The 23,621-nt window shown below is 43.0% G+C and overlaps 1 pseudogene; it reads right to left on the minus strand.

Annotated features, from left to right (window-relative positions):
• Nucleotides 1-284: 284 nt before the first annotated feature.
• Nucleotides 285-365, minus strand: LOC114689812 (annotated as a pseudogene).
• Nucleotides 366-23,621: the final 23,256 nt, after the last annotated feature.

Raw genomic sequence — 23,621 nt, forward strand, 5'->3', positions numbered from 1 at the left:
TTATTATTAAGAAATTTTCTATTCATTTTACATACCAACCACAGATCCCCCTCTCCTCCCTCCTTCCACTCCCTAGCCTCCTCCCACCCATTCCAACCTCATCCAAGGCAAGGCCTCCCATGGGGAGTCTGCAGAACCTGGTACATTCAGTTGAGGCAGGTTCAAGCTCCTCCCCCTGCACCAGGCTGCACAAAGCGTCCCACCATAGGCACTGGGCTTCAAAAGGCCGGCTCATATACCAGGGATGGATCCCCACCCCATTGCCAGGGGGCCCCCTAAACAGTAAAAATATGGAATGCTTCAAGAATTTGCTAATCTTCTCTGTATCATTCCAATTTTAGTATATGTGCTGCTGAAGCAAGCACTCTTGTGACATTTTTAAAAAAGATTTATTTATTTATTTATTTATTTATTTATTTATTTATTTATTTATTATGTATACAGTGTTCTGCCTGCATGTATGCCTGCAGGTCAGAAGGGGGCACCAGATCTCATCGTAGATGGTTGTGAGCCACCATGTGGTTGCTGGGAATTGAACTCAGGACCTGGAAGAGCAGCCAGTGCTCTTAACCCCTGAGCCATTTCTCCAGCCCCTCTTGTGACATTTTAAAGTTGAAATGCAGGGGCTAGAGACATGGCTTAGTGGTCAAGGGCACTGACTGCTCTTTCAGAGGCCTCAGGTTCAATTCCCAGCATCCACATGGCTACTTACAGCCTTCTGTAACTCAAGTTCTGGGAGATCTCACGCCCTCTTCTGGCCTCTATGAGCCCTCCATGCATAGGGTGCACAGACATGCATTCAAGTAAAACACTCACACACATAAAAAAAACTTAAAAAAATGAAACACAGTAATTCCTTGCTTCCTAACAGAGGATGTTTTCCAAGACACCCCCAAAGAGGATGCCCAGATATATGAGCATGGTATCAAACCCTATACATGCTATAGGTCTCTTTCTCTCAATACATGGTTACTTGGATAAAGTCTAATTTATAAATTAGGGAAATTAAGAGATGAACAACAATAATCTAGTAAGAGAATGATTATAAAATTACCAGCATCACTACATTGTGGGCTGTTATTAAATAAAATGAAGGTTGCTTGAACACAAGCCTATGGTAATGACAGTCCATATTCTAAGACAGCTACTAAGGGGCAAGTGGGCGGGTAGTATATTTGGTGCAGGACAAAGAGATGCTTCATGTTCTGGGTGGCAACAAGTAGACCAGCATATGATTTCATTGTGCCGTTCAGAATGGCTCAAAATTTAAAACTTAAGAGTTACTTATTTCTAGAATTTTCCATTTAATATTTTCAGGCTATCATAGACCACAGGCAACTGAAAAATTAGAAAACAAAACCTTGGACAAGGCGGTGGGACTACTGTACAACATACACAATAAAAAAATAAAAAGCCAAAATTACAATTAACTCAATATTGTCACAGCGGACACTCTGTGACCAGGTCAAGAAAAACACTGCAGACCAACCTCAGTTGAACCTGTTCCCAACCATTATTCCTACCCTCCTCCCCAAAGGGTCACTGTAGTTTGTCCACACCTATTAAATTCCATGAAGTAGGATCATGGAATTTAGACTTTCAGATCTACTTTTGTCTCTCAATCTTGTGTTTGTTGGGTTCATGTTTGTTGTAGCTCCAGTTTGTTCATTTTCATTGTTGCATGATGTTTTCCTACATGAATATGCTTTGGCTTTTTGGACCATTTGGGAGACATCTGAGTGGTTTCTAATCACTGGGGAGGGGACTGTGACAGAGAATGCCTTTGGGCGCATGCCTGTGCATGCCTCTGGTACACGTGTGCATGAATTTCCATGGTACACAGCCAAGAGTGGAAACGGGTGTAGGATCAGCACATTCTCTCCTTTTCATGATTCTGCCAAATCACTTTCCAAAGTACTTGTACCTCTTACACACCCACAGCAGAATATGAGAATTCCAGTTGCTCCACACTCTTGCCAATATTTGAATTATCAGTCTTTTAAATTCTAGTTATCTGGGTGGGTGTGTAGTACTATCTCATTGTGGGTTTAATTTGCATTTCCTTGGTGACTAATTCCTATCTTTTCATGCGGTGCAGTTTTAAAGTATCTCTGCATGTCTGTTTTATTGCAAATCACTGTTCAGCAACATTTAGATTCGGAAGCAACAATCATTTATTAAGTCCCAATGGTGAGTCATGGTCTACATGTGTTTGATGCCTGCCATACTCAATGGCTCCAAGTACTTTTTTTTCTGGATTGGGTGCTTACTCCTCGTCAGTCCTGGTTAAGCTCCCTGATATATTCTAATGAACATTGTGTAGAAAGCAATTCTGAGTGGAGAGTGCCCTAGCAGGGGTGAAGGCAGAGGGGCAGTGATGGGATGGAGTGTGGAAAGTGAAAAACAGATGGATTTTCAAGCTTTATAGCTCTAAAAGAGTGAAGGACAGTTTGCAAAACTTCAAATATCCATCATGAAAATAGGATGGTGATTAATAGTGTTGCCGATAACATCAGTTCTCATGAGCAAGAGAAAGGTAAGTCAGTGTGGGTGGTAGTATGAAGAAGAGTGGCCCAGGAAGACCTTGAGAACAAGCTCTCTGAAAGTGTGGGTAACCTCTGGTAACATGATGTACTTTGAGAGCCAAACACAGGTTTACTTGACCTTGAATCCACCTGGTAGTTTCATATAGAGGTGATGGGGAAGCCAATGAGAGAGTGGCTTGGGATATTTTCAGAAGAGGCTCTGAATTTCCTTCCAGGGCATCTCAGCAGAGAGGTGATACTGGGGGGACCTCTGTATGCTGCTTCTATTACAGGCTGAGAGGAGTGTGTGAATAATCCATCGAAGAGCAGCTGATGGGACTGAGATGAGATCAGTGCGGGAAGAGGAGCTGGGAATGAGAACGGAGGAGAACATTTGGGACAAGACACTAAGCAAAGGGAACAGTTAGCTATACCTCTGTTTAACAGATCTCCTGCGGAAATCTCACTGAAAGGAAAACCCCAAAGACGGATTGACCTTGACTGAGCAGAAGGTCAAGGTCAGACTAAAGTGTGGAACCCTGTGCAGGGAGGAAGGAGGGTGGCTCCAGGCTGAGGAAGGGGTGCACTAAAAACGGAGGAAGGGAACTTGGAATGAGATGAGCAGGAAGTCACCCACAGAAGCCATCCATTTCTCAGTTTCCCCTAAAGCTAGCCTTGCAACTTAAAGATCCTTTTTTCCGTGGGTTGTCTGAGCCATGACTGGTCCCAATAACATCAATATTTTGGCTTCCTTAAGCACCCACTCAAATTGCCACATAGCACACCTGGAAACACTTAGATGAACCAAAGAGATAGCTCCTGGTGAGCCAGTTCTTCAGATTCCCCCCGGCGGGACCAAACATCTAGGCTCATGTTGGTCAGCTCTGTAGCACCAAGTTGAATACCTGACACAGGCTACTTCAGAAGTTAGGGTTCATTTGCTCACAGATGTGGAAGTCTGAGGTACAAATAGCATTGTGAGAGTCTTCATGCTGCAGCTGACCCCTGGCTGCACTGCCTTGTGGCACAGATAGCAATGACAAGGACAGGTGGGAGCGAGCACTTACATCAGACCAGGAGCGAAGGCCAGGGGAGGGTAGTTGCAGCTGCGCTCCTTTCTAAAACTGCCCGGTGACAACTGCCAGAACCACCACATGGCGTGATGACCTCAGCTCCCCTTACTTAAGCCCCACATCAACGGCCCCAGTCCTTCTTACTAGGATCACCCTAGAAACCAAGGCATTAATACATAAGCATTCAGAGGAGCAGAACAAGATCGTATCAAATTAGAGCAGGTGCATTGTGATTTCTGCGGAACGTGTGCCCTGTTGCGTTTGCAGGAACTGAGGAAGCTGCCCCGACCCAGACGAATCATCCAGTGACGGTGGCATATGTCTGCTTGGAGAGAAAATCTTTCTCTTTTTTTTCTTTCTGTAGGAAACAGGGGATCTGGGAGACTGGACTTTGAGGACACATAATGTTCTTATGAGGAGACCTAGAAGGACGGAAGGCAAAGTCAGGGAGTGGAATAAACTAAGGTCCAGACATCACGTTTCTCTAGTAGCATGTGAGACCTTGGACACACCACTCGTGCTGTGCACAGCTCAGCCTTCTCACCTGTACAGCGAGGGGACTGGACTCGAATCCAGAAGGCAGGTGGTTCCTCAGCTGACACATAGGGGCTCTGCTCAGGATTTCCTCAAGAGGTTGTGAGTGTGGCAAAGAGGGAGCAAGCGAAGCTCTTGACCTCTCAGAGCGGCTCTCTCTACCCCTGCAAGGTGCTTGGGTTCCTTCGCTCTCACCTCCATCTGGTTTGGCCAACGATGGACCCTTGCAGGAGCACCAAAGCCAGCAGAAGAGGGAGGAAGAGCAGGTACTTGGGTGTGAATGTCCGTGTGCCCTCTGAAATGTATTTGTTCAAATCTAATTTCTATTAAGATAAGAATGAGGCAGGTAGGCCTTCGGAGGTAATTAAGTCATGAGACTCTCTTGCCCTGTCTGTTCTTCCGCCTCCTGCTGTGTGAAACCTAAATAACTAATCTGTCTGACCTTGACATTGAACTTCCAAGCCTCCACCAATGTGAGCCACTGATTTCTGTTCATTATAAATTACACAGTCTGTAGTGTTTTCTTACAGGAGAACAGCGAATCGTGGTATGTGTCTCCTGCCTCCTTCCTGTATTGGTGTCCTGCATCTCCAAGGCCAAGGCCAGCTTCCCCGCGGCAGCCGCTTCTATCTCTAACGTCTTTTCTCGCGTTGATACCATAGCCGCCTAGCTTGTCCTTGGGTACCTTAGCGTCGTAGCTCTCCCCTTGAACTATGCCCTAACCTCTGCAAGCAGTCAGGTAGTGGGATCTACTTACATGTCTCTCCACAGGAGAATGGGTTAAAACTGGAACCAAGAGAGAATAGAGGAAGAGAGTGTGCACGCATGAGGCGCGATTCAGCCTTCGTGAAGTGCACAACCCTGTCATTCACAACGATACAAATGAACGGACAATCTCGTACATGACATAAATACAACACAGGAAGACAAATACTGTGTGGTTTCCCTTGTGCGTGTAAGCTGAGGAATTAATTTCACAGACCTTGAGAGTAATTGAGCTGGCTACTGGTTGGCAGACAATAATAAGGGGATGTGAAAACGCTGCTGGGGTGGGGGGGGGCACGTTACCGTCGGGGGGGGGGGTGGTGAGTGCAGATGTTCTGTGACACAGCAGAGTGACTGTACTATAATGGCTGTTTATTTCAAAATAATCAGATTTTGAGTGTTCAGCTGGAAAGAAATGATAAGTGTTTAATGATAGATTACTTGATTTAGTTATCATACATTGTATACATGTGTCATATTAGCACCCTGAGCCTACAATTAATGCAATCAAGTAGGGAACTTTGTTTCCTACCAGGACTCTGATTGACACAAAAAAATCCCTCTTCAAAAAGAAAACTACAAATTGCTAAGCTCCGTAGCCACCCACTGTGTGTGTGTGTGTGTGTGTGTGTGTGTGTGTGCACGCACACGCATGCATTCTCAGACACACACACATACATACACACACACACACACACACACACACACACACAAAACTTGATGATGCTTCTTGTTTCTAGAGAGTGAGGAGATCTGGAGAATTATAATTACTTGGAAGCGAGAAAAGTATACAGAATTAAAATCTCCTCTTTCTGTTTTTTACACTACTCTTTCCCACCTTGGATACCCAGGGCAGCAACTGAGGATGGCACAGCTTCACGCTTACACAAAAAAAATCCGGGCAAGGAAATGGTCGAGTTATTTGACTAACAGGAATGGCCAAACGAGAGGGTGCAGCTTCCAAAGGCCATCCCCTCCCTTCTCACACCTGCTCTAAGCAGAATCATTGGATGTGAATACAAAGTGAAACTAGATTAAGCCAGCAATTTCCAAGTTCTCCCTCCCCTTGGCATCCCAAGATAGACGTGATCCATTACTTTAATCTAAATACATTTGGGGTTCAGTCAGGAGCTGGCAGTTTTTCAGAAGGGCTGTGCCAAGCTTTCATTTCTCTACTGAAATTTACATTTTCCATTTCTGGTCCCAGCCTCCCTCATTATGTCCTCTTCTTCTCCTTACCCCTCCCAGCCAGTCACTACAGATGGAGGGCTCTTAATCATCCGGGAACCGAGGGATTTGAGGAGCTCAGTGTCAATCACGTACATCCCAGACCTGACCAGAAACTCCTGTGATATCTGAAACTGGAAATGCTGAAGTTGCAGGAGGCTTGAGGAGAGTTTGCAATTGTGGAGACTAAAATTGGGAGCTTGCAGAGCGTTAAAGAGCTTAAAAGAAAAAGGAGAAACAGCAAAAGAAAATCTGTCAGAGTGAGACACCATGATTCATGCCTGTAATCCCATGACTTCAGAGGCTAAGGCAAGAGGATTATCACAAGTCTGAGGTCAGTTTGGGCTACCTAGTTCCAGGCCGCCTTAGACTACAGACTAAAATAAAACTGTGCCTCAAACATACTTTGCCTGGGGTTGGGATTTAGCTCAGTGGTAGAGCGCTTGCCTAGCAAGCACAAGGCCCTGGGTTCGGTCCTCAGCCCTGAAAAAAAAAAAAAAAAAAAAAACATACTTTGCCTCCCACGACCCCATGTACCCAAAAAAAATTTTAAAGAAAAATAGCTTTATTAGACTTCCCTGATGTTTGTGTCTTGGTACCCCAATAGCCTAGAGGTCCCCATGGGGCACTGTTGAGGAGAGAAGTTATGGTCAGGTTTGGGAAATAGTATAAAATGTGAGTCTTGGATAGTCCCAAAGTATGTTGAAGGCACTGGGAATCCAGTAGAAAGTCTTCTTTACACTGGTGTGATGGCATACACTTTTAATGCCAGCACTGGAGCGATGGAGGCAAAAATGACCAGAAGTTCAAGGCCAGTGCTTCAGCTACATCAGGAGCTCAACGCCAATCTGAGGCCTTGTGTTAAAACATACAAACAAACAAATAAATGTGTCTCTTTCCTCCTCATTCATCTGTTTATCTGTGAGATGGGGGCTTGTGCCACAGCACCCATGTGGAGGTCAGAGGATAACATGAGGGAATGGGCTCTGTCTTTCCACCAAGTTAGTCCTGGGAATCAGACTCCAGTCATCAGGCCTGCTGAACCACCAAAAATCCTCTTTCATGGTTGAACTATTGCATTCTTAAATTTTCTAGACATGAAAACTTTCCAGATAGCTCCTGTTATCCCTACAGGGTTCAAATACATAGCACTCCAGGAGCAGGAACCCAGGGGCACATGATTTCTAGTCTCCCCGTTGTCTATTTCTCTGGCAATACCACTCTCGTCCTGGAGTCCCAAATCAGACAATGTCCCTTTCCATCTAGTGAACATTCTAGCAGATTTCACAAAGTGCCACGCTAGTAAATGGGCTGAAGGAATTAATGATTGAACTAAATAAAAAACAGTGTGAAATACTTAACCCAGTGCCTGAAAATGGAGTTATTTCAATGAATGTTATGGTTCCTACTACTCGTCAGGGTCTATAGTTTAGAAGAAACAGAAAAACTTAAAACTTATTGGGCTCCTTGTAAATGACTTAAAGGCTTGCTAATCTAGAGTTTTCAGAGAGATCCAAATGCTTACAACTCAACAAAGTGACCTGCCACACAGAGAAACTGTGTATGACAGTGTCCCAGAATCACAGGGGAAAAAGTGTTCACTCACAACCCAACACAAGAACTGCAGGGTTCTAACAGAAAGACGTCTGTCCTGGCGAGCCTAGTGCTGGTCCCTGGGCCAGAGGGCAGATCTATCACGGTATATGTGTCTGCCCTCGTTCTTAATACCCCTGCCATAGATTTTACAGCTAACGCTATAGAAACATGAAAAGTTTCTTTCTTTCACTTCTGATCTTAGGAGGACTTACAAAACAGAAGAGTCGTGCTAATACACCGACAATAGTTAGCACAGTGCAAATCGACTTCCTTGGAAGGGATGGATCTTGTCTGAGAATTTCAAGTGTTTCCTAATTTAGTAATGTACTGGGCTAAGTTTCTCAGTGACATCTAACTAATCACACTGAATCTTTTGAAAGAGAATTGTTTTTCCTGCCCACAGCATATCAAGGAAGCATTAAGAATAGGTCGTGCCTTTATGGAGCACTTTTTGTAATTTACAGCCCATAAATAGATGTGGGCTCTTATATGCATTAGCTCATTAGGGAAAGATGAAATTGCCAGTTATTTCAAGAGAAAGGGCTGTGTTATATTAAAATAATACTTGTTTTTGAATACATGTATCTTCCTTCAGTTGAGTCTTAGGAATCTATCTACTTTAAGTAGTGACATTTGGCCAAAATCACCGAAATTCTTGTTTGAACTAGTCAGATAGGAAGGATCTTTGCACAGTCTGGTATATGGGGAGCTGAGCAAGATAATCAAGCCTTCATCAGGGGTTACTGCCATCATGAAAGATGTGAGCTCCGTCCACTTCTCTGCTCTGTCATCAATAGCAGCAGTCCCTCAAGGAGGCTGGCTCTTTCTTCACACCATAAGATGGCCACCAGCAAACTCTACAACAGTGCTTCATAACCTTCCTAATGCTGTGACTTTTCAATACAGTTCCTCATGTTGTGGGGACCCCCAGCCATACAATTGTTTCATTGCTACTTCATAACTGTAATTTTGCTACTGTTATGAATTGTGATGTAAATATCTGATATGCCAGCCCAAAGGGGTCGGGACCCACAGGTTGAGAATCACTACTTTAGAACACTATTGTACAGTACTCAACCACAGCAGGACAGAGCAGACCCCCATGCCAAGATATAGGCATCCTGATGGTAAGTTCCCAGCCATCCCTGGACTACATATATCCAGAGTGAGACATTTTTTAAAATGTAAATCTATGCCATGCTAGCAATCAAACCTAGAGTTTTGTGCATGCTAAGCAGGTAGTCTACAAACTGAGCCATGTTCCTAGCCTGCTGGCTGTTTTATTTTGAGCAGTGGAGAGCAGCCACTGAATTATGCTCTGTCCTGTAGATGTCATGGGCCCTTCTCAGGAGACTTAGAAGGCACTGGTCCTACAGAAGAAAATCTTTATGTGAAAAAGCATCGATGATCAAACCCAGCTCCTAATTCATTCCTGGCAAGCACTCTACCAAGCCAGCCACATTCCCAGCCCGTGGAACTTATTCTTAAAATTAGAAATCGACTTTCAAGAGGCTCAAAAGTGGTGAAATTCACTGAACATTTTTTCCCAAGCAAAAGAAAACACCAAAGAGACTAGTTGGAGCCTGCTCGAGCCAGAGAGACCTGAGAACTTAACCCTCTAACTCAGCACAGTCACGGCAGCAACTCCAAATTATTCTGTCTGTTTCTTACCGTCTTTTATTTAGGGAGCTGACCTGGACTCTCAGGGTTTACTCCTATACAGAATTTGTTCTTAAATTCTAAAAAACAAACAAACATAGACAGCATTTATCATGCACTTATTGTGCACATGAGTCAGCAAGATTTTACTTCCCACAATGCCATTCGGTACTTGGATTAGCCTCTAGGAAGTATGTAACTCACCCACACTCAGCAAAAGATCTGAGATTCAGGTGCCACAGACCCCTTCACTCAGACACTGGGCTTTGTGCCCCACTTTCCATCAGCTCCTGTCAAACTGACTCTTCACAATTCTACAATCCATGTAGTGTTAGCTTACTATGCTTTTTGGCATGAGGCAGTATGTTATAATGCAAAGAATGTAGACTTTAAATTTGTGTTATAATTTGAATCTTGAATTAATCACTGGTGCATGATTTTGGACAAGTTAACTAGCTCCTCTGCAAATTTAAATTTTAATCTGTGGCATAACATCTTGTGAGGTATCTGTAAGAGTTAAAATATGTAAAAGATTAAAGAAAATTATATGTGTGTGTGTGTGTGTGTGTTTCCCACAATGCCCTGACTATAACTGATATTCAGTTGCTATTCATTTCCTCCCTGTTTATTGCCCTGTGGAGAACATTATCTGCTGAATGAAGGAGAAATATTTTGGAACATTTATTTATTTCCCCAAATAAATATTTCCATTTGTAAGTGACCTTGTAAAGTACCATCAGGAATAGAAAGGGAAGGAAAAAAAAAGCTGCTTGTGACCTGTAGGCTGGACATTTTTCTAGACCTGACAACCCAGACAGAAGACCTTATCCAGACAAGGACAACACTGGACCAGAAACTTCCATCCTTCTCCCCATGTCTATTTCTCTCAACTGTTTCATCCCATAGTCCTCATATATAGGGGCTTAAAGGTCCACATTTAAATCTGGAATGCCATTTTCAAACTTCCGAAGTATCTCTTTGGTGTTGATCTGAACAAAACACAGTCTTGATGGGATAAAAGGTCTGCTATTTCGCACACACACACACACACACACACACACACACACACACACACACACACCGTTCACCATGCAATGGAGCGGCAACAGCATTTATAGTTTCCAGAAGAGCATTTGGCTCTTGATGACAAAGGCTGTGGTTTCCACAGGCGTGGCTCCCTCTGATCTGCTGCATCAAGGAGGAAGACTTCTATCCTCTGAGCTCAGAAGGGTGTGAACTGTACTCATCATGACTCACTTCCAGGCTTTTGAAGAACTGTTTAGGACATTTTTTTTCCCCGATTCTATCATCATCTCACCTTTAATGGTGAGAAATAATAGGATTAGGAAACATCACTTCAAACCCTTGGAAAGGAAGACATCCTAGGTTTGCTTTGAGTTTTAATGTTACAGTTGGTGGCAGATTGTTTAATTTTATCATCTTGAAGAATAACAGACACCTTGGGGAAAGTTTATAGTAAATAGTTTCTGAAGTTATTTGATGCTTCCATTTTTTTTAACTATATTTGAACACAGTGGATGTTTATGGTTTTGTGGGTTTTTTTTAAAGATTTATTTATTTATTATGTATACAGTCTTCTGTCTTGCACATATCCATGCAAGCCAGAAGAGGGCACCAGATCTCATTACAGATGATTGTGAGCCACCATGTGGTTGCTGGGAATTGAACTCAGGACCTTTGGAAGAACAAGCAGTGCTCTTAACCTCTGAGCCATCTCTCCAGCCCTGGTTTTGTGTTTTACAAGGCCATGACCAATAGCCATTACAGTCAGTTTTTGAAGCAAATATTTGATATCCATCTAGAGAACAACTATATAAAATGTTCTGTATTGGGGCTGGAGAGATGGCTCAGACTGCTCTTCCAGAGGTCCTGAGTTCAATTCCCAGCACCCACGTGGTGGCTCACAAACATCTGTAATGAGATCTGGCACCCTCTTCTATATACATAATAAATAAGTAAATCTTTAAAACAATGTTCTATATTGTAATTGAGATGTTATACCAATCGTGACACTGAATGTATATCATTATATCTCTGGTTCATAGAGAAAACACAAAATAACATCAGAGAGTGTTATCCCCTCCCTAACACAATGTCAGGAATGCCCATGGCAATTTATATTGTTCTTCACAAGCAAAGGAAATTATAAAATTAAGAAAAACATCCCAAAATGTCATTATTTATGGTCATTCTTAATCATTCAAGTTTGTAACTGAGCTGTCACATATAGTTATAATATATAATTATTCTTATACTATTGCATGAATATGTTTTTTTATTACTAGAACCGAAGTTGGCTTAATACCCAGGACCTTGAGACTCTGTGGGCTGAAGGCCAAGGACACCAGTGGCTTATTTTGTTTTGCTTTTCCAAGATTCCCCAGATGACTACAGTGCACAGATATTACCATCCACAAGTGAATACTATATTTTTAACCTCACTGGGAAGACACAAATACTTCTAGTAACAGAGTATCAAATTACAGACAAGTTCAAGGGCCTTGCTGGCTGTCCATGATCCTTCCTTACCTTTCCCTTGAACAAATGTTTGCCCTGTGCATGTATGCATGAGCATGTGTGTTCATGAGTGTGCATGTGTGTGTATGTAGCAACGCTCTTCGTTCTTTTTCTACATACAATTAATTTCATAACCTAAGGATACAGAGCAAAGAAGAGACATCGGGGCTGAATCTGTGAGGGAGAGGCTCAAGCCTGGCCTAGAACCTGCTCCTTTTCCATCATCATCAGAACCCAGGGCTTCCCAAAGCACTTTAAAAAAAAAAAATCCGACTCAGACACTAAAGAGCTTCACTTCCTCCCCTGCCACTAAAAGAAGGCTTACTTCAACTGCAGCAGGAAAACCCAGAGCTGTCTGCTGAGGTCATCTCATAATCAGCCCCACCCAGGAAGCCGGGGAACCACCCACGACTGAAATCCAGAAAAATGTTTTTAGCTTCTGTATTGACAGGGCTTTCTGTGTTGTTTGGGTAGGGTTTGATTTGTTTTGTTTATTGCTCTGTTTTCTTAGTGCTGCTAGGAATCGAACTCAGGGTCTTGCTCACACCGGGAAAGTGCCTTCCACTAAGATACATTCACAGTCCTAGACGGCTTTGTTTTGTTTTGAAACAGGGTCTTGCTATGTATCCCACGTTGACATTGAACATGAGATCTTCCTATCACAGCCTTCCCAAGTGTTGTGGTTACAGGTGTGTACCAACACATTTGGCCTTACTGGCAAGCACAGGCTTTTCTAATGGGTCAAAGAATGAAGCAAGTTAGTTGGCATGCTCCATTTTCTCTCATGTATTGTCCTGCAGCCTCCAAATCAGGTCTCCAAAAGCATCCTAAAGGACCTAGAAAAGGAAGCCCATTATAGCTCACCATATAAGATCGGGGTTGGAGGGAGGGACTAGCTGGAAATGTAGAGTGTAGAAAAGCTCTCATGACTTACAGCAGCTCCATACTCAATATCTGTAGTTCGGTATATTAATGTTCAGAGAAGTTAAGCAACTTGAACAGGGTCACCCAGCATAGGCTTGACACTTGACCCATAATGCTCCATAAGGATTTCTGACTCCAGAAGCCATCAGCTTCTACTACATTAGCTTGACTTATGAGAAAAGATTTTTGTTCAGAGAATGGAACAAAACATGAACAATTTTGGACAGATGAAGTTGGGAATCAGACCATGCCTAAATAAATAGTAAGGTTCTCTAGAAAGACACAAAGAAACAAGGGCACCATCCACCAATGAACTAGGAAGGAGGGGCCTGAGACAGCAGCATCACCAACCTCATGACTTTGAACACCGTCACATTCAAATCTGATATTCAGGCATGGACCTGTCAGTATAGGAAAACTAAATGTGTACAACATTTAAATTTCTTACTCTGTGACATTTTCATTATGCAGGTCAGTATTCAAATTCTATAGTCGTTTGATTCTTTAGCTTGTTTTTTAAGCTGTGAGCAAAGGAAACAGAAATCTGATTTGCCCTGGGTGTGCTGTGACCTCTGCTGCTGTTTAAGGTTGTGCCATTGAGACTGACTATTGCCACGGTGCCCCGGTCTGTCTCAGAAACAGAGGTGCAAGGTCACACACTGATTCCTTAGTTTCTTTACAATTTGTCACAGAAGTGTTCCTAGCTCCTGTGGATGCAAGTGTAATCATAGACATTAGCAGTGAAATGTTCCCCTCCCCTTGTTCTTGTCTTCTCAAAGGAGAGAATTCTGCTAAGAAACACAGACAGTTTAAGCGGAGTTTACTTAGCAATGCAAAGACACTCTGGAGAGAGAAACTGGAGCGGATACCCCAAAGGGGGCAGTCAGAGGCCTACTAGTTGTGTGTGATGGATTTTAAGATGTTGTTGTGAATATTCATGGGACAGAATATTTATCAGGTAAGGTGACCCTTTTCCTTCCCCACATTATGATGGACCAGATCTCACTCTCTATTAGGGTATTTCTTCCCATGATTTTCTTAGAAAGCCCATAAGGGAGGAGGTCAAAACCTCAATATAATTATGTAAATTATGTTATAATTAATCCTGGATCTTTTGCTAAGTGCATGTGTGTGCCAATTCCTGAGCTTCTAATACAATGGAAAGAGAATGTGTCAGGTAGTGGTGGTGTACACCTTTAATCCCAGCACTCTGGAGAGAGTGGGGGGACCTCTAAACTCCAGGCCAGCCTGGTCTACAGAATGAGTTCCAGGATGCCCAGGATTACCTACACAGTGAAATCCTTCTCAAAAAAAAAAAGTAATGGTAACTGCCAAAGGGCATTCTGGGATACAGAGACGCAGTCACCAACAGACACCTGCAGTTTTCTTAGATCCCTCAAGTTTAATTCCCTGATTATCTAGTCGCAGATAAACCAAAATGAAGTGAGATTTTAAAGTAATTTAAACAACAAACAAAAGTAAAACATCAAGAAAATCAGTTCCAATCATCCTTATCAAACATCTAACTGAGTAAAATAATATACAAGACAAGGGACCCAGGAGATAGCTCCATCCATAAAGTGTCTGTCTTACAAGCACAAGGAGCTCACTTTAAATCCCAGAACCCTCATTAAAAAACAAAGCCAGGTATGGTGGTATATGCTTGAAATCCCAGAGCTGGGGAGGCAGAGACAGGTGGTCCCTGGGGCTTGCTGTCCAGCCAGCCTGACCTTCTTGCAGAGTTCCAAACCAATGACAGACCCTGTCTGAAAAACAATGTGAATGGCACCTGAGGAATGACACCTAACGTTGTCTTCTGATATCCATGCAAGCATACTGGCACACCCATAAACACGTGTACACACACACACACACACACACACACACACACACACACACACACATCACTCAACACATAGAGAAAATAAAATAGGAATACTGATGGAATAGTCAATGTTAAGAAATGTATTGCCTACTTCTTTGGTTGTGATAATAGTACTATAGTTAGTGTGTTAGAATTTTAAAATGCTATGACAAGATAACCTGATAACTTAAGAGAGAAAAGATGTACTTTAGTAAGAGTTTTAGAGGTTTCGGTCTGTGATCACATGGCATCACTGTTTCTAGATCTGAGGTGAGGCAAGACCTCATGACAAAAGGAACATGAACTCCCCAGGATGGCCAGAAAGCAAAAAGGACACAGACCCAAAGGGACCAGGAAAAATGTATATCAAAGACTTATCTTTAAATGATCTGCTTTCTCCAACCAGGTTCTACCTAATTTCCATTACTTCCCACCAAATTATGACTCTGCCAATAATGAGTCCTTTGATGAAGTTAGACCCTCCATGAGCAAATCATTTCCCAAAGCACACTTCTGAATACTGCATCATGGGAACCAAGGTTTCAACATATGAGTCATTGGAGAACCGCTTTCATACCCAACTGTGATGGCTAGCTTTAATTTTCAATTTGACATTCCTAGAAATCACTTGGAAAGAGAGTCTCTTTTTTTCTTTTTTTTTTTTATTTCATTACTTATATTTTTTTATTCTGAGTATCACAAAAAAAGTTTCATATGAAAATATATATGACCCAATTCTGCACCCCAATCGAACAGTCCTTAGGGGAAGGATGTGGACTCCTCTGCTGACCATCCATTGTTTAGACTTGGAAAGAGAGTCTTAATGAGGGCTGGTCTACATTGGGTTGGCCCGTGGGCGTGTCTGTGAGGATTGTCTGAACTAAGTTAATTGATATGGAAAAATCTGGCCTACGCAAGGGATCCTAAACCATATAAGAGTGAAGAAACTGAGCTGAGCATTAACAGACATGTACACACTGATTTCTCTTTGCTCTTGACTGGGAACATGATGTGACTAACTGCCTTGGCTTCCCTGTGATGAGAGTCTATAACCCAGAATTGTGAGCTAACAATCTTTTCTCCTTTTTAATTCATCTTTTAGATTTATCTATTTTATTTTATATTATGAGTGTTTTGTTTATGTGTATGTTTTGTTATGTGCACCATGTGCATGCCTAGTGCCCTAGGAGGTCAGAAGAGGGTGTTAGGACCTCTGGAACTGAAGTTATGGATGGTGATGAGCCACCATGTGGGCCCTGGGAATTGAACCCAAGTCCTTTAGAAAAAAAAAGTACTCTAAACAGAAAAGCTCATCTTTAGATCAGGGCATTTTATAATAACAAACGAAATGAAACTGGGATGCCAACTATGGTAAATATTTTTGTTTGTCTAGAATAGTTATCTTTTGAGACTACATATAAAAATTTTGAGGGGGAGGAGTTTTGAGACAGGGTCTTTCTGGGTAGCCCTGGCTGTCCTGGAACTCAGAGATCCCCCTGCCTCTGCCTCCCGAGTGCTGGGATTAAAGGCGTGTGCCATCACAGCCGGCTTAATTTTTTTTCAAGTGAAATGACATAATACCTATGACCTACTGCAAACAAGTGACCAGGAGTGGAGACTGTAGAAACAGTAAGCCAGCGAAGACTGAATGAGGCGAATAAGTTGGCAACTGAAGAAAAATGAGAGATAGATGGACTTCCTTGTATTATGTTCCTTCCCCTTTCGTTTATGTTTAAAATTTCCACTAATTTTTTTTTTTTGGCTTATTTTTGTATGTATGTCTTTAACCAGTGTGGCAAATGGAAATTTCAAAGGGTTTGGAGCCAGGTAAAACAACCACAAAAACTTACTCTTCTCACTAATTAGTTCATAAAAGTCTCATCTGAGGAAAGATTCCTAAGTTTACAGAGTTTCTACTTCATCATTTAAGTGATGATACTGGGGGCTGGAGAGACGGCTCAGAGATTACGAGCACTGACTGTTCTTCCAGAGGACCTAGGTTCAATTCCCAGCACCCAAATGATGTTGTGTCTGTAATTCCAGTTCCAGGGCACTGGACACCCTCACAAAGACATAGATGCAAGCAAAATACCAATGTACATAAAATAAAAATAAATTATTTAAAGTGATGATATTAACTTATCCCTCATAGGTATCATGGAAATAGAGGAAACTGCATCTCTTAGTACATTGCCTCCTGCAGAGCAGATGAAGAACCAACCTGTCTCCATCTTAGGCTTCAAAGCCATCTCATGGTAAAGACAAACTAGGTTTATTCCTGCGTCTATGATTAAACCTCTGTTTCTCAAGGATTGGGCAATGCCCCGCCTGTAACCCTAACTAAACTGGTTCTGCACTGCCTGTACCAGAATGGAAATCATGTCTTTGTTTCCGGAGGTCATTGTGACTAACTTGTTATGCTTATGTTCTGTTTCTATAACCCCGCCTATTTTGGCTGCCAAATCCCTTGTTTGGAAACCCTCTACCCCAGAGCTATATGAAGATCTTGTCTTCCTCACATCCAGGGCTGCTCTCTAAAATCCAGACAAGGTGAGACAGCCAGTTGGCCAGTTCCAGGTGCACCTCTAAAATAAAGCTTGCTTTAATTAAATGATCGTGGATTTGGTCTTTCTCCTTGTAATTTTCTTTTCTTTCTTCCTTTCTTTTTTTTTTTTTTTTTGGTTTTTCGAGACAGGGTTTCTCTGTGTAGCTTTGCGCCTTTCCTGGAACTCACTTGGTAGCCCAGGCTGGCCTCGAACTCACAGAGATTTGCCTAGCTATGCCTCCCAAGTGCTGGGATTAAAGGCGTGCGCCACCACCGCCCGGCTCTCCTCATAATTTTCAAGTTTAGCACAGACACTCAGTAACTGTCGTCACAATTGTAGAAGTTATTGAAGATGTGGACTTTGTTTTAGATTTATTTACATTTATTTTATGTGTATGGGTGTTCTGCCTGCATGTACGTGAGTGATCACCTGTGTATACCCTGCACATGGAAGCCAGAAGAGGGCGTCAGATCTCTGGAACTGCAGTTAGAGACTGTTGTAAGCCACCATGTGGGTGCTGGGAACCAAACTCTGGGGCTCCAGAGGAACAGTTAGTGCTCTCAACCTCTCAGCTGCTCACCAGCCCCAGATGTGGGCTTTTTAAATAACCTTGGGACACCTTGGTTTAAGATTGCAATGAAAATCTCAAAACAGAGAAAAATAAACTTAGAAAAAGAGGAGGTGGCACCCTTTTACAGAGAGCCTGGGGGTAGAATTGTTCTGCCCAGGCAACAAGACAATTACTGACACGAAAGGAAACTGCTCTATATTTATCTCATTCCTAAGAAGCCAGTGTAGCACTAGGGAGACATTCTAACAAGAATTGGTCATGGTCTGCAATATCTCAGAACTGGTCTCGTTTCAGGATTTGAATGAAAAGCAGCAAAGAAGCATGTCCTTGGAGGGAAAGACAATGGGAGGCAGAGACTTGGGATTTTATTGACATGTTTCTCTAGTTTTCATTTGTGCTGTTTTTAGTCTCTTGTGTGAAAAGTGAATTCTTATTAGAGAGCTGTGTTTGAATCTTTTCTTTCTCCATAACTGAATAGGTCAAAGGCATCACCATCCAAATATCCAAACCAGAATCCCCTGTGCAGGTCTGCCCATTTATTTTCAGCTGACCACCACCTAGCAGCTTCACATCTCAGGTATCTCTTGAAAGTGCCTTTTAATCTATAATTTAATCTCATAAAGATTGCCTTCAGTCAGGCCCTTAACACACCACGTCAATTTCCAATTGCAAGAACAGGACTGTTTTCCTCTGTATTAGTCTCCTCCGTTAACCAACATGCTAGAATGCAGGCAAGTCTAATCACATCTCTACTCTAAATAAAACACCCTCACCAGCTCCCTCCTGTCTGCAGGAAAGACTCCAAGGCAGGCAGTGCAAATGCTTTACGGTTTTCCCTTTTTCTACCCACCCCTCCTTGTCCTTACCATACTAAAAGGCTGGTTTTCTCCGATGATTCCTGATATTCACAAGCTATACACCAAACCTCACAGATTTGAGGTTTTAGGCATTAAAAAATGTTTATATGGGCCCCCAGATTTTTTCTAAATTCCTGGTCAAATGTGGCATACACCTTTAATCCAAGCACTTGGGAGGCAGAAGCAATCAGAACTCTGTGAGTTCAAGGTTAGCCTGGTCTACATAGTGAGTTCTAGGCCAGCCAGGGCTACACATTTAAACCTTTAATCAAAACAAAAACAACCGGTGTGTTAGGTAGCTCCCTAAAATATCTCCCTCTGCACAGCAAAACAAAGCTGACACCATAATGTGAGTTTCCCACATCAACCTTCCCAGTGTAAATCATAGCTTTCCAATTCCACCCAGTTACCTGATGAACATTTACAAATACCTCTCCAGAGTGACTGAACGAAGAGGGGTCTGCACTGGTAAAGACTAGCTGAGCTGTGGGTGCCAAGCAGTAAACTAGACATCCCAGAGCTAGTGACTAGGTCCAGAGCAATAGCTCCTTAGGACCAAGGAAAACCTTCTTGGCCTCAGTGTGGTATAAGTGATGGTAGCGCAGAAGCTTATTGGTGTCTTGGGAATAGAGAAAAATATATATATTAAATCCAAGTGAGTCTGGTTCTTTCTGTGTATTCATTACTCTGTTTGGTTTCTGAAAATCCACTATCACTGAAATATGATCTCATAATGAATAGGATATTAACACAAATCATGGAAAATTTGGTGCATTAGCCATTTTTATTTAATGAATACATGGGCCCTTTAAAATGAAATCAAAGCTCTTAATTTTTGGTTCAATTTTTCCCTGCACCAAATTCTTCTTATGACAGAATAAAATGTTCTCTAAAATACTCTGTGTTATAAAGGTTAAATTTAAATTTTCCACTGTTAGTAAAAGTTTTCGGTTTATTGTTAGGTCTTAAGACTGGGGGCAGGAGGGATAGGATGCTATCAAACATAAGCAATGGCTGGTTTAGAAATCTCAGCAAACCTCAACATCTATGAAGCTATAAGAACCTCTCGCTGCCAGCTATACTGTGTATTAGATTAAACATTGAGAGGTATTCCTATTCCTCTTACAGACATATTTTAATTAGTCTTCAAAAAGCTCCTTAAACTTTTCAAATAAGTACATATTTAAGTACAAATTTGTGTCCATAGCAGTTCTGAATCTGTCAGTAAGACAAAAATCCATACGAACCCATGTTGATAAGTAAACCATGCAGAGCCAGGGAGCAAGGGCAAAGGGAGAGTTCTAAATTCCACCAAGCACGTGACCGGAGCCGGTTAGCTGGCTTCCACCACAGTGACGTCTACTGGCATATGTTACGAATTATTGTGGAACCCCGAGGGTATCCTGTGTAGCAGGGAAACATGCTGGGAAGATGCATGCCATGTGGGCATGGCAGCTGAGGCGGTCAGTAATTCACAACCCAGATGCTGCATCCACGTGGAGAGTTTATTATAATAGAGAGATGAGGAGAAAGATAGGAGAGAGAGAAGAGGGAGAGAGAGAGAGGTCAAGGGTGCACACCACACGGGAGGAAAAGCAGAAGACAGAGAGGAAGGGGAGGGGTTTTTCCTTAGAATGAGGTTTTATGTCAGGACACAGGGTGGCACCAAGGGGTGGAATTTCAAGGGGCAGATCAGAATATTAACATTCCTCCATTTTGAATATTATAAAAAGAGGTGAGTTATGTGAGCAAGTGGGGGAACAAGGGCACTGGATTCTCAAGACTACTTCAAGCTGACAAGGGGTGAAGTGGAAAGGGGGAACCAGGAGTCACGCACGGCAGAAGATCTCAGGAACGTTCCTCGAGGGAGCCGAGGAGGCAGGCTGCAGCGGTGGTGTTCCAGGAGCCTGGGGGGAAATGGCACACCAAATCAGGAGTATAGAAGCCATGGCATCTGCTGTTTCTCTGGAGGTCAGGCAGGAACAATGAATCTGCAAAATATGCCCCAAAAATAGGTGGGGTCAGAAATGAGCTATGGAGATTGTTAGTTTTCATCAGACCAGATTTCTTGATGCAGTAGCAAAGCTTTTCCCAGGAGCCTGTAGGTATCTGTGAGACAACTGGAACAAATTTACATCATGGTAAAAGGGTTAAAAAAATCCATTTAAAGACTCTTAAGAACTATTTGTAGTCAGTGTTCTATCAGTTTATCAAAGCTGCATTTATCAGTATTAAAACTTTGAACTTCTGGAGTTATATCTGAAACAGGTCTATCCTGTACCATGAAGTCTGTGAATGAGGCATACCTACCTGTCTGTAATTGGAGAGCATGTATATATAATCTTTGGATTGGTACTGTTAAACTGATAGCCTAGTCATCAAATATCATCATATCTGAGAAGAATAAATTTAAGAAGAAGTGAGACAGCTTTCCAGCTACCTAGGCAGCAATCCCAAGTCTCTCTGTGGTCGCTGGGGGACAGAAGCCCCAAAGGCAGCACTTGTTCAGCTGATAGGCCCAGAAGATCTGACAGATTTTTTTCTGTGGGGTAGAAATTTGGGGAGACTGACCCACCTTGACTTTGCAGTATGGGGCAATCTGTCCTCCATTGTTCCACTTGTTCACAGTCTGGACAGGATCTCAGCTTTTCGCTGTGTGGCCAACCTTGCCATTAGCTTCCGGGTGGAAGTTCTTCTGTGGCCATCCATCTTCTTGGAGGAGATACAGGATGCTGCCAGGAGCTGACATGTCTCTTCATCATAAAAAGGCTTTTATATTAAGTGCCATATTCTCAGAGCTCTACAGGTGTTTTAGGACTGGGGGAACAAAATCTGTTAGATGTGGATATACAGGTTTCCCAATTAGTTACAGCTTAGTGAAGTCAGCAGGGACAGGGAGGCTCACATTCTTAAGCCTGAGTAGACCCTGAGTAAGGAGAGGCATTTGTTAAACCATTGGCAGTGATATCTAAATCTATTAACATTTTTAAGGCCCTGCAGCTGTAGTTCTGATCTGTGAGTGCTGCCAGATTATAACCCTGAATGACTTATACAGAAACAATTATTTCTTAAAATGTCTCCTGAGAAGGCAAAGAAGGGTGATGAGGGAAAGGCAGAATGAGAACAGGAGAAAAGAGGCTTGTGAGTCGGGGTGCAGCCCAACTCTGAGACAAGGAAAAGGACCCTCTTGGTGGACTCTGTGCCAGGGTTTCCATCCCTAACGTAGCCCTCCAGCCTAGCTTTGGAACAGGGAGCACAGAACAACGTATTCTCCATAGCTGCTTTAAGCTGAAACAGGGCGCAGGTGGTCAGGAGGCTTCTGACTAGTTAAAGGTAAGGGGAAAGCGCTGCAGGCTGGGGTCCACACTGCTGCTTCCATGTTTCTGCCAGCCTGCTGAAATATAGGCTAGAGATGGGCGTTAAAATTTATGAATTTATTTGGAGCCTTTTGGCCCATGGTCTTAATAATTGGGAAGAGCAGGAGTCCCAAGACCAGGAGAGAGAAAAAATAATCATCCTTAGGAATAGACAAATGAGAAAAAAAATAAAAGTTTTAGATAAATTAGTATTATCAATCAGTACTGAAATCCAAATTGTGGAAAAGCAGTAATGAGTAACCAAGGAAAATTTAAAATCCTGAGCTTGCAACCCAAAGTGTATCAGAATTGTATTAATGTTAAGATCTGAAATTTTAAAATCTTAATATAATACCGACTGCATGTGGTTCCGCTGATGCCCTGGAGGGAGTGGATACCTCTCTGGGCCGCCAACAGAAGCAGCCTAGGAGAAACAAACACCAGGCTGTGACTGGACCTCCACCCTGCCCAGACAGCTGGAGCCTGAGAAAGGCAGCTGGGGAATGCCAGGCCAAGGCCAGAGGACTTTCAACAATGTGCAGTGAGAGGCAATCCCCTAGCCTCCCTCCATACTGACTACTGACAGCCTGAGCGCTAGGTGCCCCACCCATGCTGCCCTTAGTAAAGATGGCAGTGAGGTCATAGGACCTGCTTGTTTTGACCTTAACCAAGATGGCGGCTAAACCACATGGTTGCCCTTATTTCAGATGGTGGCTTGACCATGTGGTTGCCCTTATTTAAGATGGTGCAGCCTGATCATGAGATTGCCCCTATAAATATGGCACCTGACCGCATGTTCATGTGTTATTTTTGTTGTAGTTGTTGTTGTTTGTTTTTAAATAAACTGAGCAGATGAGGAACAGATAAATTGAAGCATTTAAATGTCTGTCAGAAAGAAATATAGATGGCCATATCAGGAATGAACAAAGCCATGGGCTGGCAGCAGTGGGGGGCGGGCATAGGCAAATTTTTCCACAATGAAGTATAAGGCCCAGGGGACCGACCTCTGGCATCCCAGAGGGTCAGCGAGGGCCAATGAAAACGGTGCAAGAGAGCCAATGGCCTGTCATCACAGAGGCTGTGGGCCGTGGAATTGAGAGGGCACAGGCCGTCTCCATATGTTGTCGCATTGGGATGAGGGCCAAAGGGCTATGAGCCCAAAGGACACATGGTACCTGCAATCAAAATGAGACGAATCTGGAATCTGACCTCCAGCATCCCAGAGAATCAGTTAGGACTAATGATGAATGGTGTAAGACAGACAATGGACCACTGTAACAACCGCTACGGGCCGTGGCATTGAGTGGCACAGGCTGTCTCCATATGCTGTCGCAGAGGGACATGGTACCAGCAAGTGAAATAAGATGAATCCTCACTTGTGGGAAAATGGCAGAAGGGAAGGGAGGAATGTTACCAATTTGGTAGGGTGAAGAGTCCCTGGTGGTGCTCCAGCCTGAAAAATGGCGGGTAGTACAGGATCCCAGAGTTCGTAAGACTGCCGGTGGGCAGGAGAAAGCAGTGGGATTGTCTGGCGACATTGGGTGCCAATGTTACAAATTATTGTGCAGGGGGACCCCCAAGGGTAT

The sequence above is a fragment of the Peromyscus leucopus genome, chromosome 3 (genome assembly GCF_004664715.2).
Source record: "Peromyscus leucopus breed LL Stock chromosome 3, UCI_PerLeu_2.1, whole genome shotgun sequence".
In the NCBI taxonomy this organism is placed as follows: Eukaryota; Metazoa; Chordata; class Mammalia; order Rodentia; family Cricetidae; genus Peromyscus; species Peromyscus leucopus.